Below are 15509 nucleotides of genomic sequence, written 5' to 3'. Positions count from 1 at the left end.
GTTATGGAATATCATCAAATTAGTGAAATTGATATCAACAACAAGAACCTCAAACCAAGGCAGCTACAGCTGTTCGTTAAACTTCTCAATGGAGGGACTCTGTTGCTCTAATTTTCGGCCCCTCAAATCCAAGTCGGCGATGTCAAGCACCGAATTTATGAAATTGCCAAAATCTCTATCAACCTCCAGCTCCTGATTGGCGTCCATCAACTCAATGACAATTCAGAGATTTCCCAGTCCAACGCCACCCTCAATCTCTCCCTGCGGCTTATTAGTGGCAAAGGAGGTTTCAGATCACTGCTACATGGCGCAGCCACGAAGGTCGGGCAAAAAAAAGATGAGCAATTTTGAGGCATGCTGAGACATGAGCGGGAGGAGGCTGAGCCATGTGAACGCAATTAAAAAAGGTTAGAGGATTGGAAAGTGGATGAGGAACAGAGGAGGTTGGAGAAGATCACAGAAGACTTTATTAAGAAGAAAGCAAAAACTGGGAAAAAAGGAGTTGGAGATGGAGAGGCTGAGAAGTATGTGGCGAAGTATAGGGAGCAATCAACGAGGTGTGTGGCGGTGGTTGAAGAGTTTGTTAGGGCAACGTGCCAAAATGGAAAGGGAAGGATGTGCCAGGAGGAGCTGACCCCAAAAAATTAAAGATTTGGTAAGTTTTTAAGATAATTTAATTTGCTGGTAATTTAGGTTGGTATTAATGTTTTGGATCATTTATTCGTTTTTGTTTGATCTTTTAGGATGGGGAAAAGAAAAGTGGATAAGAGTGATAGTGATAGTGATGATAGCGTTGTGGATGAAGAAGAGAATGAGAAATCTGTAGTTTTGAACAATGGGAATCATTCTAATTCTAGCAAGGGAACCGAGGGGAGTTCTGGTTTAGTTTCGGGGGGAATCAGGATATGGAATTTTCAAGTGGAGCCTCAAGTGAGACTAGCTTCGAGGAAGAGAAAGAGGTTGTTTTGCAGCAAAGCTCGGAATTTTGTGGTGAAAATGCTCCTGCCATTGCTGGAAGTGAAGCAGCTCAAGCTGATGGGATGCTGAAACATAATGGAACTAAAATAGAAGATCTGGTGGAAATATTTGGTCAACATTCCAGTGTTCCACTTGCAGAAAATGGAGGAGTTGGAAGTGAACTAAATAATGAGGTTAATTGCTCTTTTAAACCGGAATCAGAAGTTCACAAAGAAACAGTAGTTTTAAATGCTAACATTACAGAACCATAAAAGCCATTGAACTTTAACGACTTCAATTCTTCAGAAGAGATCGAGGTATGGTTGAACACTTCAAGTTCTTTACCTTTTTCCTGAGCTTAATACTAATAAAGATCAATACCATTGATACATCGTTAGAAAAATTCTGCTTTCAACTAACTCAATTATTGCATACCTAGATGATATAGGATATTCAGCGGTTTGTAGTTGCAATTTTATCAAATGCTTTCCTTTAGCGCAAGTAAATTTGGCCATAGCTATTTGATGTTATTTTAGCTTTGTCTTCATGTTCTTGTGTACAAAGTTATTGGACCAGACCAATTGAATAATTGAAGAAAAGATATCATGGAGTGAAATTTAAAATCAGCATATGAATTGAATTGTCATGGGCCTCGCGGTGATGCGGTTGCTTTTATAATGCTTAACGATGATACATCATTAACTGTTTTTATCATTTCTAAAGGTTCTTGGATTGGAGCAGCTGAAATCTGAACTGCATGAACGCGGGCTTAAATGTGGTGGTACATTACAAGAGCAAGCTACCCGTCTTTTCTTGCTAAAGTCTACCCCTTTCGATGAGCTTCCAAAGAAGTTGCTTGCAAAGAAATGAAATAACCATGTAGTAGGGTGAGACTTCATATAACAACATAAGTGTATTGATAAGGAGTGCTCTTTTTATCAAACCAAGAAATGTGTATATTTCTCTTGTCATATTTAATAATGTATGATTTGGTTCTTGTAAGGTGAAGCCCTGTTAGGTAAAATAAAGTTCTCATGGCCTAAACTAAATGTTTGGATTTACGGAATAATAAATGTTCTAACATTGATGTGCATCATTGATCTTAAGTGTTTATCTTTTATAAGAGTAACCTCAGCTTTTATATTTTACTTCTCCTGGCCTAAACTGAATGTTTAGATTTGTGGAATGATAAATGTTAAAACATTGATGTGCATCATTGATCTTCTTAAGTGTTTCTTATCTTTTATAAGAGTAACCTCAGCTTTTATTGTCATTCTTTTTCACTTAAGTCCACCAACTTTAATCCTATGAATTATGGTTCCTACGCGTTTGAAGCACTCGGCTACGTGTATCACTTGACAATATGTTTCTTATTTTACAAAATATACACTTAGATTTGTTGATACAAATTTAGGTAAGGAAGGATAAAATGGGATAAGAAAATTGGTGGTCTCTCAGTTTAGTAGGTCTTAATCCTAAGACATTCCTTGCTTTATTAATGTTTTGGTTGGATGTAAAAAAATTGTTTGGTAGAATTGATAAATGAAACTTTGTTTTGTAAAATACATATTTTAATCTAACCCATATTTTTCTCATATTTATTTTCATCTCCTCTCTAAAATTTGAACACATATAATAATGTTGTAATACTAACTTACTTCAATTTAAACAACTCTATTTAATTATATGCAATATACATATGTGGATTTTCTCATATAATTTTTCGCATGTGTAAGTAAAATTTGTAATATTATTTAGTAAATTAAATATCATTTAAATTTATATAATATACTTATAATGTTCATTCTTAAAAAAATAATGGATTTTGACAATAAAATATAGATGATAGTATAAAAAGAGTTCATTGGTTGGCATGAATAAAGAATTTGCTTATTTAATTAAATGTTCATCTAATAAAGTCATCTTTGTACATTTTGGTAGAAGTAATATGGTTCATCTATTAAAATGTTCATATGCTTATTTACTTAAATGTTGATGTAAAATTTTAAAATATTTTTAGATAAATTATGTAAAATTTAATATTAATTAAAATAAAAATAATCTATGATATATTTACTCTTTTATTCTACCCATTTATCTTTTAAATTTTATAAAAAAAATTATATATAAATTTTATTAAAAAGTATATATTTATTAAAAATAATAAAGTAATATATTCTCGAATAATTTTTATATAAATATTTTCATTTAAATATTTAAAATTTCACTTGTTAAAAACTATAGAACAAGGACAATTTCGTAAAATATACATTCCAGTAATATTTTATTCCTTCAACCAAACACTGTAGTCTTACATTCCTGTCAAACAAACCAAACACATTAATGTAACATTCCCAGTAATGTGCTAGGTAATGTTACATTCCGGTAATCCTATTCCCGGAGGTAATCTTACATTCTGTGAACCAAACGCACCCTAAGTGTTGTTGCATGAAGGTTGTGCTAACTGCTAAGATGTTGACTGCTACTGCCATACCAACCAAGATGTTCTCTATCAAGTACAGAACAATTCATATCTTAAGATTAAGTAAACATATTACCTGCACAGTGCACAACATAGAAATAAAGAGATGTAAAATTCAGTTCGAACCAACAAAAACAATAAAAACAATCAAATGTATAAATATCAAATATATCTATTAAGTATCAACCAATGCTAAAATTATAAGTGCTAAGCTAACTCAATCTTATGTAATACAATCTTATTCATATCTGAATGTGCTAAACATCATCACTTCATCAGAGGCTCAGAGTTGTGTTAATTAGTAACTACTCCAGCTAATGAAATTAAAATGAATGTAAGGGAATAAATTACCACAAAAAAGCAATATTCAAAATACTCCATTTTCACAAATTGAATCCTCCCAAAATGTTTTCATTTGCCTTATCTCTACAAGAAAAATATATTATTTTAAAACTAAAAATATAACAGAAAAAACCGTATATATAAACTAAAAAGTACATTGCAGTTTAGAAGTATCAATTAAGAAAAAATTGCATACCCTTCAACTCATACTCACAATGTAGAAGCTTATGAGCTCATGAATTGAGGGTAGGATGTAACGCATTCCAAGATAAATCTAAAAGTTCAAATGATTAAATCAATTAATAGTGTGTCAATTCTCCTCAAAGTAAATCCACTTATTAAATTAAAATTAATAAATAAAAAATCAACATATCAATATCAATCTTGTCAAGCTCTTGAATTTGTTCTTCAAACTTCTTGATCTCCTCTTCGGTTGATGAATTTTTAATATAATCTTGAGTACACACAAGAGCTTGTACCATTTTAGGAGTTAAAAAACTCCTAAATTGATCAAGCACATGTCCACCGATACTAAATGCAGACTCTGAAACGTCAGTAGAAAGCGGTATAGCTAATACATATTTGCCCATATTTGAGAGAACTGAAAATCTAGGGCTATTGACTTCCCACTATGACAAGATATCAAATTCATCATCATAATTCTCAACAGGCTCCCCTAGATATTTATCTAATTCAGATGTGTGATCCTCACCACCAGTTTCAATCACACGTATTTTATTCAAATCTTTAATGCGTTTTTTCACTTTTTGTTGTGGCTCACTTAAAGAAATTCTCACATTTAAATGGTTGCCATCACTAGAGACTCGAGGCTTATACTCATCATACAATTCATTCAAAGTCTCTTTTAGCTTTTGCATCACTTCAAAACTTTTTTCCCCGAATCATACATCTCACTAAGTGCAAATTCAAGATAACTTAATTTCTGCGTAGGATCTAAAACACAACCAACAAAAACAAGCATATTCATCTTCTCAATACCACCCCAATATTTTTCAAATTTATCTTTCATCCTCATGGCCATAACACTAAATTCAACATCAGCACTTAATTGAACATCCCTTAAACATATACAAATTTCAGTAAGTTCATAAAAAAATTATTATATGTGACATATGAAGTACCTGAAACTCGTAAAGTGACTTCATAAAAATATTCCAAGAAATCCCTCAAGTTTCTAACACAAGTCCAATCATTTATAGTTGGCCAACCCTCTTCTAACTCAAGTTCAACCCTAAAATTTGTATCTTGCTCCTCAAATCTCTCAAAAGCTCTCTCAAAATATTCAGCAATGTCTAACATTAAATAGGTAGAGTTCCACATAGTACAAACATCAAGACATAACATTTTTCTCTCAATTTTTTCCATCTCAACACACTCCATGAACTTTTTTAATCTAGCTGGAGATTGTCTTACATATTTCACAGCCCCATAACACGTGCAACAGATTTGTTCATTTCCTTTAAACTTTCAACAACAATCAAATTCACAATATGTGCAATACATCTTATATGAAGATATTTACCATTTGCAATGCAACCCCCTTGAGGACTAAATCTCTTTCTTAAATAACCAATATCAATATCATTCGAAGTTGCATTGTCAACGGTGACAGTAAACAACTTATGAATCCCCGAATCTAATAAGTATTTCTCAATCATCAGCCAAATTGCATATCCCTTATGACTAGAAATTGGATAAAAAAACTTATGATTTTCTTATTCAATTTCCAATCGTTATCAATAAAGTGCACAGTGAGACACATATATTTAACTCTTTGCATAGAGGTCCATGTATCAGTAGTTAAACAAACTCTAGAACATGAACTTCTTAAATATTGTTTCAGATTACTCCTTTCATCCGAGTACAACTGATAAATATCTCTAGTTATAGTCAATCTTGAATGAATTGGGGCATGCTACAGACATAAATTTTCTAAATCCTTCACTCTCAACAAACTTGAAAGGCAATTCATCAGTCACAATCATTTGGGCTAAAAATTTTCTAGTTGCTTCTTGATCGAATTTCTAAGTTGTGAGATGTTCTACTTCCCCTCGAAGATCCTTACTAGGTAACACTAAATTGCCTTGATTAGTGTCAATGTTGTTAGGATTTTCCTTACACTATTTCATGTGATATATTCATGACCCAGTTCTATTTTTTCCCATCACAACAAAATTCTTTCTCACAATGATTGCATCTACACTTACTTTCACCCTCACTATTAAAAAACTTAGTAAAATGAGGTCATACTTCTGACCTTAAAGGAGTAGCTTTTCGTTTACTTGCAGTCTCTCTTGTGTTGTTGATTTGACTTGAAACTTCAACCGTTCAATTTGTAGAATTTGATAAAGGGGGTGAAACACTTCCCTCAACAGATGTTGCCATATTGGACATCTACAGCAAAATAGATAAGGTATCATGGCATTTATCACTTCAAGAATTCTATTAGATCCCATACTAGATAGTTTTAAGCAACTTAGTTATTGTAATTTCACAAACATGTTAAAATTACTCTTTGAACATAAAATTTCAGTACTGACAGCATTTGCTTCGAATGTTATCTAAAATAAAGAAGTGTAGCAAGAATCACATGCTAGTACAAAATTCCACTGGAGCTTAAGGGAAATTGAGACATAGCTATCACTAAACTATCCATGTAGTGCATGCTTGAAATTAACATACAAAGTGTTCGAGAATGTGACAACTTTGAAATACTGTAAATATTCCATGTCTAACTTCCAGTAGATTACCTAGATTATTCAAGTTGGAAGCTGTAAGTTTGAAGTGGCACATGAGTGGAAATTGCAACCACATGACACACCCCAAAAATATCTTTATTTGGCTAGTAGACATTATTGCTAGCCCAAAGACAAACATAAATGACCAATGGATTTCTCTTTTAATGTTTAAGGGACACAAAGCACAGAACAGAGTCTTGTTTGTCAACGTTAACAAAGTGTTCTCTCATGGTTTTCCTATTTGTCATTTCTAGATCTCATGTCAATGGCTCTATTAGACCTGCACACAATGAATAAAATCAGTTTAATACATCGATTTGGTAAGGGAACAATGGCTCTGGATTGGGGAGGGTTTCTAACTCTAAGTAGTCATCATCTGATTTAGCTGGTAGTTTAACACATCGATTTGGTAAGGGAACAATGGCTCTGGATTGGGGAGGGTTCTACTTCTAACTCTAAGTAGCCGTCATCATACTTAGCTGATAGTTTAACATAATAGCTATACCCAAAGACAAAAAAAGTATTAAATGCAGATAAAAAAAACCAACCAAGGAAACAAAAACAAAGAGATTTAGCTTTTAGTTCTAATTTCTAAACATAGCTATCGAGATCCAAAAGTATTGGAAAAAAAAACAAAGCCTTCACTGTAAAACGAAATCATAATTTTATTTTAAGGTGTGGACTCTGAATCTTGTGGATTAAATTAAAAATATTAACGTTAATTGTAGACAATATACAAAGCTAAGAGACTCTAACCAAACATCTATTAGAAAACAAAAAAGAAATCAACACGCTAAAGCTATCCAAATTCCAAAGAGCGAAAAGCCGAGAAATATAGAAATACCAGAGTTTGTTTAACGAGGAAAATATTAAAATACACTTTAATTAGCAATTAACATTATTTAAAGGATATTTTTTATATTTTACAATATTTATATAATTTCTAAATAAACAATTAAAAACCATACTTAAGATTTCAACACCATATTACAACTATATACAAACTCTATCATTTATTTTGTTAAATAATTTTCAAAATATATATATTTACATAAAATATTTTCATTCATTCACTTCACACGTGTAGTAAAATAAAATATTAACTAAGAGTTTATGGAAGGAGGAATCAAATCATGTAAAATTAAAACATAAAGGCTAAATATTAAATATGAGCATAATCAAAGTATCAAAACTACAATTTAACCTATTAATATTAGCCGTCGTTTCAATTGCTGTCCTCTGGAATACTGTCGGGCAAAGCGGAATCGGGCGGCGGAGCTGAAGGCGGTCGGAAACTGGTTTCAAATAGCAGGATCTTCTTTATTATGTAGCATCAATCATCTAAAAGACGAAGCATAGCTTGAAAGTAAAGATGGGCGCGAACATTGTCGAGAGATGCTCGACGATTCGCTTCCCTGGTTTCTGAAACAGTATGCTCCAGCTTCATCAGCTCCGCCTTGAATTTCCAATCAGCCTCTTTCATGCGCTTGAGTTCCCACCGCATCTCGGCCGCCTTTGCTTCCAACTGTTCCAATTCCTTCTCCTGTTCATCGTTAAATGCTTCTAAAGAGTACAGTCGTGGTTGATTGAAATCGAAATCACTGAAAATAAAAAAAATAATAAAATCAAATATACCTGAGCCTTCCTTTTCCAAAGCGTACGATATTTCTTTCTCGCAACTTTCCATTTCTGCAGCCATCACACCAAACAGATAAGGAATAATAAATAAATAAATAAATAAATAAAAAGATATGAATAAATTATACTTCAAGCTACTTAATTATTAGTATTTGTCGATATTTACAAACATACTGATGTATTACTTTATCTAGTTAAAAAAATATTAAATTTTAGATAATTACAATTAAATTACTTAATCAATTGATTGTAACCATCATGTTATGTATCATCGCATCAATCGATCGGTGTTGGTCATTGTATACGATAGCCGATGAATCACAAATCTCGTTATAAGATTCACCTTAATTTCAATCCTAGGATTAAAATTTTAAGAATCCCTTTCAAAAGTCACATAATACTTTTCAACTCATTGAACTTTGATTAAAATCGTCGACTCGAAATATGTTCTTACTTACGACAATCTCCTCGCCATTCAGATTATCGAATGGAACCCTCGAAACCTAAATGATTTATTTCGATTAAGTGACTTGTTTATGGTATTTTAAAACCGGGAGGCTCATTTGTAATCTTACTAAAGAATAAAACTTCTTAGTCTGTACCAGAGGCTTGCGTTACGTCGGCGGTTGGCTTTTCCCCATTCTTTTGTTTCGTTTCATATCCCCAATACGGTGTCGTTTTTGTAGGTAAAAGACTATTATTACGATCACCATCTGCTTTTGGAAAACATCCCAAACGAACATAATATATAGCCTTTGATATGGTCCTTCCAGGAAACTTCGGGGGAAGTAAAAGAAGGGTGTGATATTGGAGAATAAAGAATATTCCGTGCGGATACCGCTTGCGTGGCAACGAAGCCGCGCGATAACCGCACGAGATCGCCTAAACCAATCCACAGAGTCGAGCGTCCGTTGAAAGAGCGAGCGCTACCGGTGTCGGTGGGTGTTTGATTTTCTTTTTTTGAAATAAACCACAAATTGTATACTCGTACTCCTTAGTTACATTATCATCCTCGTCATCCATGTAAAGGTTGAGGATAAAGTATATACAAACATTTTGATTATTAGATTTTTAAAATTATTTACAATATTATAAAATAAATATTAGTGAAAGAGACACTCGAAGTCTATGAGCTTTTTAAAAAAAAATCAATGTGGCATTTATCTTATTTTTGGATCAATATGACTTTCTAATTTGAAAAATAACTCAATTTGATCATTTGATCAACGTTTTCCGTCATTGACCAACGGTTTTGTTAATTCTACTGTTATAAATTGGGTAAATTACACCATTCATCACTGAACTATTTTCTTCTCTTCTATTTTGGTAACCAAAATCAAAAAGTTTTCAATTTTAAAAACTTTAAAGATTTTAGGGACTAAGGCTGTAGTTAACCCATTTTAAACTACACAAATGGTCACTTCTAGAGTTAACTACGGCCTAATACTCGCACCCACATCCATCAGATCTTCGACCTTTCTGCCTAAATATTATGATATTTTTTAACAATTACAATTAGATTTTATTAATAAGAATAAATGAAGGAATGAGAATTACAATGTACCCAAACATAAAAAAGAAATACGGACAATATTCACCAACAAATTCATACAAAAACAAAAATATTAAATTCAAACATAAAAAACCTTCAATTGAAAATGACGACCAACATCGAAAAAATTTAGTAATTTTTATAAAAACTCATTGTCTCTGTCGAACGAGACACTTTACAAAGTGATAAAGAAGTGGTGAACGAACTAAACTATATGACAGACCGCTTCATTATAAAATTCTGATTATACCAACAAACAATCATTTATCAAACATGTGATTTGACAGTTTGAGCATTCCTAAACCAATAAAAAAATAAATATTGTGATGTTCTTTGTGCGAGCACCAAAATGATCATAAAAGTATGTGAAAAGCGTACTAAATGCAATAAGATTCGTGTCGCAAGAGCAAAAAAAATATGCCACAAGAGTAGAGAATAGTGTTTCACAAAAAAAGACATTCTTATTAAAATTAAAAAAAAATCAAGAAAAAAAATGAGAACAATGGACATAATGTGAAAGAACAAGAAAATTAATAATTGCATACGATAGTCAACCAACATTAAGACTGATGCAGTCGCCAGCTAAACAAAAATTAAAGAAAAAAAGAAAACGACACAATAATATTAAGAGAAAACCTAGATTATTGTGATGTTATTTATTTTAATAGTAAACATTGTAATGTTATAATAAATATAAAATCTCGGTAATAATTAGTGATTATTATAACATTTCAATAAAATTTAATAATTATTTATAACAGTTAATGAATTCAATGATCGTTTTATAATATTTTGATAAATTTAATTATATTTTAAAATTTTAACCATCAAACAATCATTTAACCATAGTTTAATGACTTCTAATATAATTTATTTAGAAGTACAAATTTAAATATAAATGTGTGAACCAAATTACCTCAGTGATTAAAAGAATAATTGTTATTCTTAGAGGTTTTGAGTTCAAGCACTAGCAATTGTAGTTCATTATTAAATGGTTAATAGTATCTAGAACAAATAATAATTTATATCTATATTGTCGTAACGTTTTTTTCTAAAACGAAAACGATTAGTTTTTGCAAAATTTTTTATTTTTCGTATGAATTTAATTTGGAGTAGCTATCGACCTTTGGGTTAGATAGATCGAATACATAAAAACGTTTTTTAAAACAATTTTAAGAAAAATAATTTTTAAAGACAAAAATTGGTTTGCGTTCATTGAAGATTCGTTTTTAAGGGCTTGGGAATCGATTACGCATGTAGAAAGATTAACACCCCACAACGCCCAAAAGTGGTACCTAGTCACTTATACATTGTCATAGTAGTGGAATTTGTAGATTCATATTCAAATTTAAAATATGATCCTTTTATTAAACATTGATCAATTTATTTCGAATTTAAGGTACATTGCCTATTCTTTGAAGAAATCACGAGATTTACACAAATTCCAATGAGAAATTATTCCATCTATTTCTTCTTACACAAGAATGGCCTCTTCTTAATTTATGACCATCAAAATTAGGAAAATTGAATATAAACGTGATAAAAACAATAGAATAATAATTAAAAAAATAAATAAGACATGCCAACAAAGAATTAAAATAACGATCTGATTAAAGGAATGAAAATAAAATCATTCTCGGATACACATTGAGAGTGATGTTACGAATGTTGACAACTTAACACCACACAACTAGATATGTCAACAGTGAGTTGTCATTTGGTGGATTATTGAAGGAGCATAGACATCTTGTCACACCTCAATTTAGGAGTCAAATTATAAGTTTCTGAAACTTATAATCAATTTTTGAAGTTACAGGAAATTCAGGGACTTAGTCCAAAATTTACCCATTTTTGTGAGATGTTGAAAAATAAAATCTCCCTCCCCGTGTAATCTGGTTTTCTCCAGATGCTCACCCCAATTTCCCCCAATTTCCTTTTCCGTTAGTATATCTTTGTAGCCCTGATTCTCTATCATCCGACCACTGTTCGTCGATCCGACACCACCAATAGACTCACCATTGAACGGAGAACAAAACCCGACCTCTATCCTGTCGTGAATCGGCATCGTTCGCTGTAAAACTCAACCATAAGCTTCGTAAGTTTTAACTCGATCACTGTTGGTTTTCTGTCGATTTCGGTTGATCCGGCCACCCGTTCATCACACCTCCTACACCATCAGACTCACCGTCATCGTGAGCTCAAAACCATACCAAAATCGTCGCGTCGTTGTTTCTCCATCATCCTCACTCGCCGATCACCATCAGATAAGTTTGTACATTTTAAAATTCTACAATCCGTTATGTTTTGGTGAAAAATAACACTTGCACAAGACTCCCGAGGTGTCGATCTACAAATCTAGAAAATTTTACGCCGAACCGACAACCAGAGCCGCCGTACGTGCCACGCTCTACGAGTGGGCTTTGTCTGGCAGCCTGAGGAGTGGGCTGAACTGGTTTGACTGGCTGGATCGAGCCTGGCGAGTGGCCGCTAATTCAAACTGAGCCAAGCCGTTGACCGAGCCTTTGACCGTTGACCGAGCTGTTGAACGTAGTTGACCGGCCGTTGACTTTTTTCGAGAACACCTGTCCTGATGCTTTTCGACGTCCTGAGTCTGTTTTTGAGGTCCGTTTCGCCAAATTCAAACTCGGTAAACGTTTTTCAGTGATTAACCACATGATTCGATCTATTTTAATAATTAAGATTTGTTTCTGATGAAATTTCTGTTGTTGTGCATCTGAGAAATTATTGGACATTGAATTCAAGTTGAGGGCGATAGAATGGAATTTAAAATAGTTATCAGTATGGCACGAAAATCGAGATAATACTCTACTACATTTTGTATGTTTTTCGGAACTCATGGATAGATGGTAATTGCTTGATTGGAATAATTGATCCGTTAGAGTAGTTAACTATCTTTGGACTCAGACGAAAATTAGATTAAGGATGAAACAATGTATAAGACTCTTACGACTCAAAAGAAATTGGTATACTGATCGGAAACAAATCTCAGTTCAATGAATAAATCAGTAAATCAAACAATCTCTGAACGCGTAATTTCTGATTAATCTCGTTAAGTATTACTGATTTATTTGGATATGAAATTACTGAAAAGAATTCCATGGTTAAATTATAAAAATGCCCTTGTACTGAAAAAGGATCAAGACTTCCCCTAGTGGTGAAATTAACCTCCAGTGAACAAATGAGTGTAATACTCTAAACTATAATGGAAATAGAATACTTTCAAGATTAATTTACCCAAAGTAATGCCATTGACATAATTGAATAAAATTACGATAATACCCTCAGCTCTGAAATGAACTAGTAGCCTCAATGATTGAGGTTTAAGTAAATGATTGGATAAGTCTGGAAACTCCGATGAACTTACATGATGTACCATTCCTATGGGTTATGAACCATAAATCAAGTAAGTCGATATTTCCTGATACCGTTGAAATGTGGAAATGAAATAAAGACCTATGGAAGATATGTTCGCCTCCTTATGATATATTTAACGATGATTATGAAGATGATCTATAGACAAGAATTGTTGGTACTAAAGAGTGAATACCCTGGGAGGGCAATGAATTAAGCAGTTGACATGCATCAGTTCTAGGAGTTGTTCATCTCTAGTTGTTCGATAATCCGATTGATTGACATGGATGGTAAATGCTTTGAATCTTAGTTTCTCCCTTATCAGTTCAAATCACTACGAATTCTCTAAGAACCTAATACCCAAAATGCCCTGATTTTCCTGAATAATAGAATCACTTCAGTCATATATGAAAACATAAGTAACTCAGATGCAAAAGACTCTGAATACCCTTCTGATTTCTTAGTGCCTTCGAAAAACGTCCGAATACAATATGATCCTGATAAATCACATTCTGAATAACTGATGATTCCATCAACTAATGAACTCTTCAGATAGTGATTCTAATTTATGACATTATATCGGTACACTAAAGATCCATGTTTCTCTGTCCTATAAGATTATCTAGTACCTCTGAACCATATATGTATCCTCTAGTGTGTTCCCTGATCACATGGATATTTTCTCTGATTTTTGTTCTAATTTCTGCTATGATTTTTTATATCTCCGTTTACGGAAAATGTTTTATTTGGGATACTCTGGGATCTGGTATGAAGACTCTAGCAGGTTTAGTCATTACGGTTAATTCCTTTTATAGGTTCTGCACCGATTGGTAATTCCTTATAAACCTAAGTCAACCCTTGGGTAGGCTCTGCGACCCTGAGATTTTTCTTGGGTAAGTCTCCGTGGCCATGAGAATTATCTTGGGTAGGCTCTCAGGCCCCAAGGTACTCCCTTAGGTTATGTAGTTCTGGGGAACTGCATTGACGTTCGGTTGGAGAGACTATTATGGTTTTGAAAACATGTTTTAAATGGTTTTGTGGGAATACACTAGATAACCTATCCTGATCTTCTGAACTTTGTCATCCGAAATATTTCCATCTGAACTAAAAGCTTACTGTCCGTTATTACCTGAAATATTAGTAAGATCTTTGCTTAACATAAAGATCTGTATATGTCTGAACCAATAAGAAAAATTATGTTTATAAGTTATCTGCATGTTCCTCACCATCTTCTGGTAGTTCTGTATTACTGAGCTTTCCAAAGCTCACTCGGTTACTCATATTTTCAGGTTAAAAGGATTGAACCAATACAACTATCGACATCAGTAAGGGAGTTCTTCTGGCGTTGTTTGCAGTGTATGATACAAGTGATTAGTGGGCATATAGGTTGTATTTTGTTTTTAGATCCGAGTTTGAAATTTGTTTTATTTCTGAATACTGATAAATTTTATTTTGTATTCATAAATCATTTTATGAGTTTACATGTTTTAATAAAAGTGTTAATTTTTCGGCTATTTTTACTGTGGGTCACTCCGGTGGCCCTAATGTGATACCTCGAATCGGATCGGGTCACCCACATCAATCTACGAGTGTTACATTTAGTGGTATCAGAGCTTAAGTTGAGTTAAAATTTTCAAGATAGACCGGCCGGTCAAATATCAAAAGATTTCTGATCTGTACATGCCCCTAGACTACAACCGTACTTCTCTAAGTCGAAACTCCAAGGTTGAGTCACTCTCTATAATAAGCTAATCAAAGTTTCTATCCGTTAGAGCTCTAACTTTGTATAAAGGAATACCAGTAGCATTTTTCTAAACTCTGTAAAGTACCTCATGTGTAATGTGGGAGTTATTTATTCGAGAAATTTTGACCTGACTCTAGAAATGAAACTGAGATATGTTATCGCTCTATGAACATAGCCTCGTAGCAAAGGTTGAATTGATTCCACAAGGATAATTCCGTTCTGATTCTTTTATTGGAATGAGGGAGAGTTCTGTCGAAAATGTATACTCAGCTGGTTAATGATTAATAGAGGAATGATACTTCTGTAAAAGCTACTAGAAGTCATGGAAGAACTGATGAAAGCTTCATTTCTACAATTCTGTGACATGAATGAATTTCGTTTCGAGGACGAAATTCTTTTAAAGATGGGAAAATTGTCACACCCCAATTTAGGGATCAAATTATATGTTTCTGAAACTTATAGTCAGTTTTTAAAGTTATAGGAAATTCAAGGACCTAGTCCTGAATTTACCCATTTTTATGAGATGTTGAAAAATAAAATCCCCTCCCCCATGTAATCTGGTTTTCTCCAAAAGCTTACCCCAATTTTCCCTAATTTCCTTCCTCATCGGTCCATCTTTGTATCCCCAATTCTCCACCATCCGGCCACCATTCGTCGATCCGA

The 15509-nt window shown here is 33.1% G+C and overlaps 1 long non-coding RNA gene and 1 pseudogene across 1 annotated transcript; one reads left to right on the top strand and one right to left on the bottom strand.

Moving 5' to 3' along the window:
• On the top strand, nt 1-1860 carry LOC120126430 (annotated as a pseudogene).
• Nucleotides 1735-13750, bottom strand: LOC120126431. The gene is made up of 3 exons (XR_005516461.1): nt 13740-13750; nt 12058-12061; nt 1735-1886 (listed from the first exon to the last, which is right to left on the bottom strand). It is a non-coding gene; the product is annotated as an uncharacterized LOC120126431 (long non-coding RNA).
• Between the last annotated feature and the right edge of the window lie 1759 nt (nt 13751-15509).

This window comes from Hibiscus syriacus, unplaced genomic scaffold, assembly GCF_006381635.1.
Source record: "Hibiscus syriacus cultivar Baekdansim isolate YM2019G1 unplaced genomic scaffold, ASM638163v2 tig00110458_pilon, whole genome shotgun sequence".
Classification (NCBI taxonomy): Eukaryota; Viridiplantae; Streptophyta; class Magnoliopsida; order Malvales; family Malvaceae; genus Hibiscus; species Hibiscus syriacus.
The sequence above is the reverse complement of the archived record's forward strand: the minus strand, read 5'-3'. Positions and strand labels throughout refer to the sequence as shown.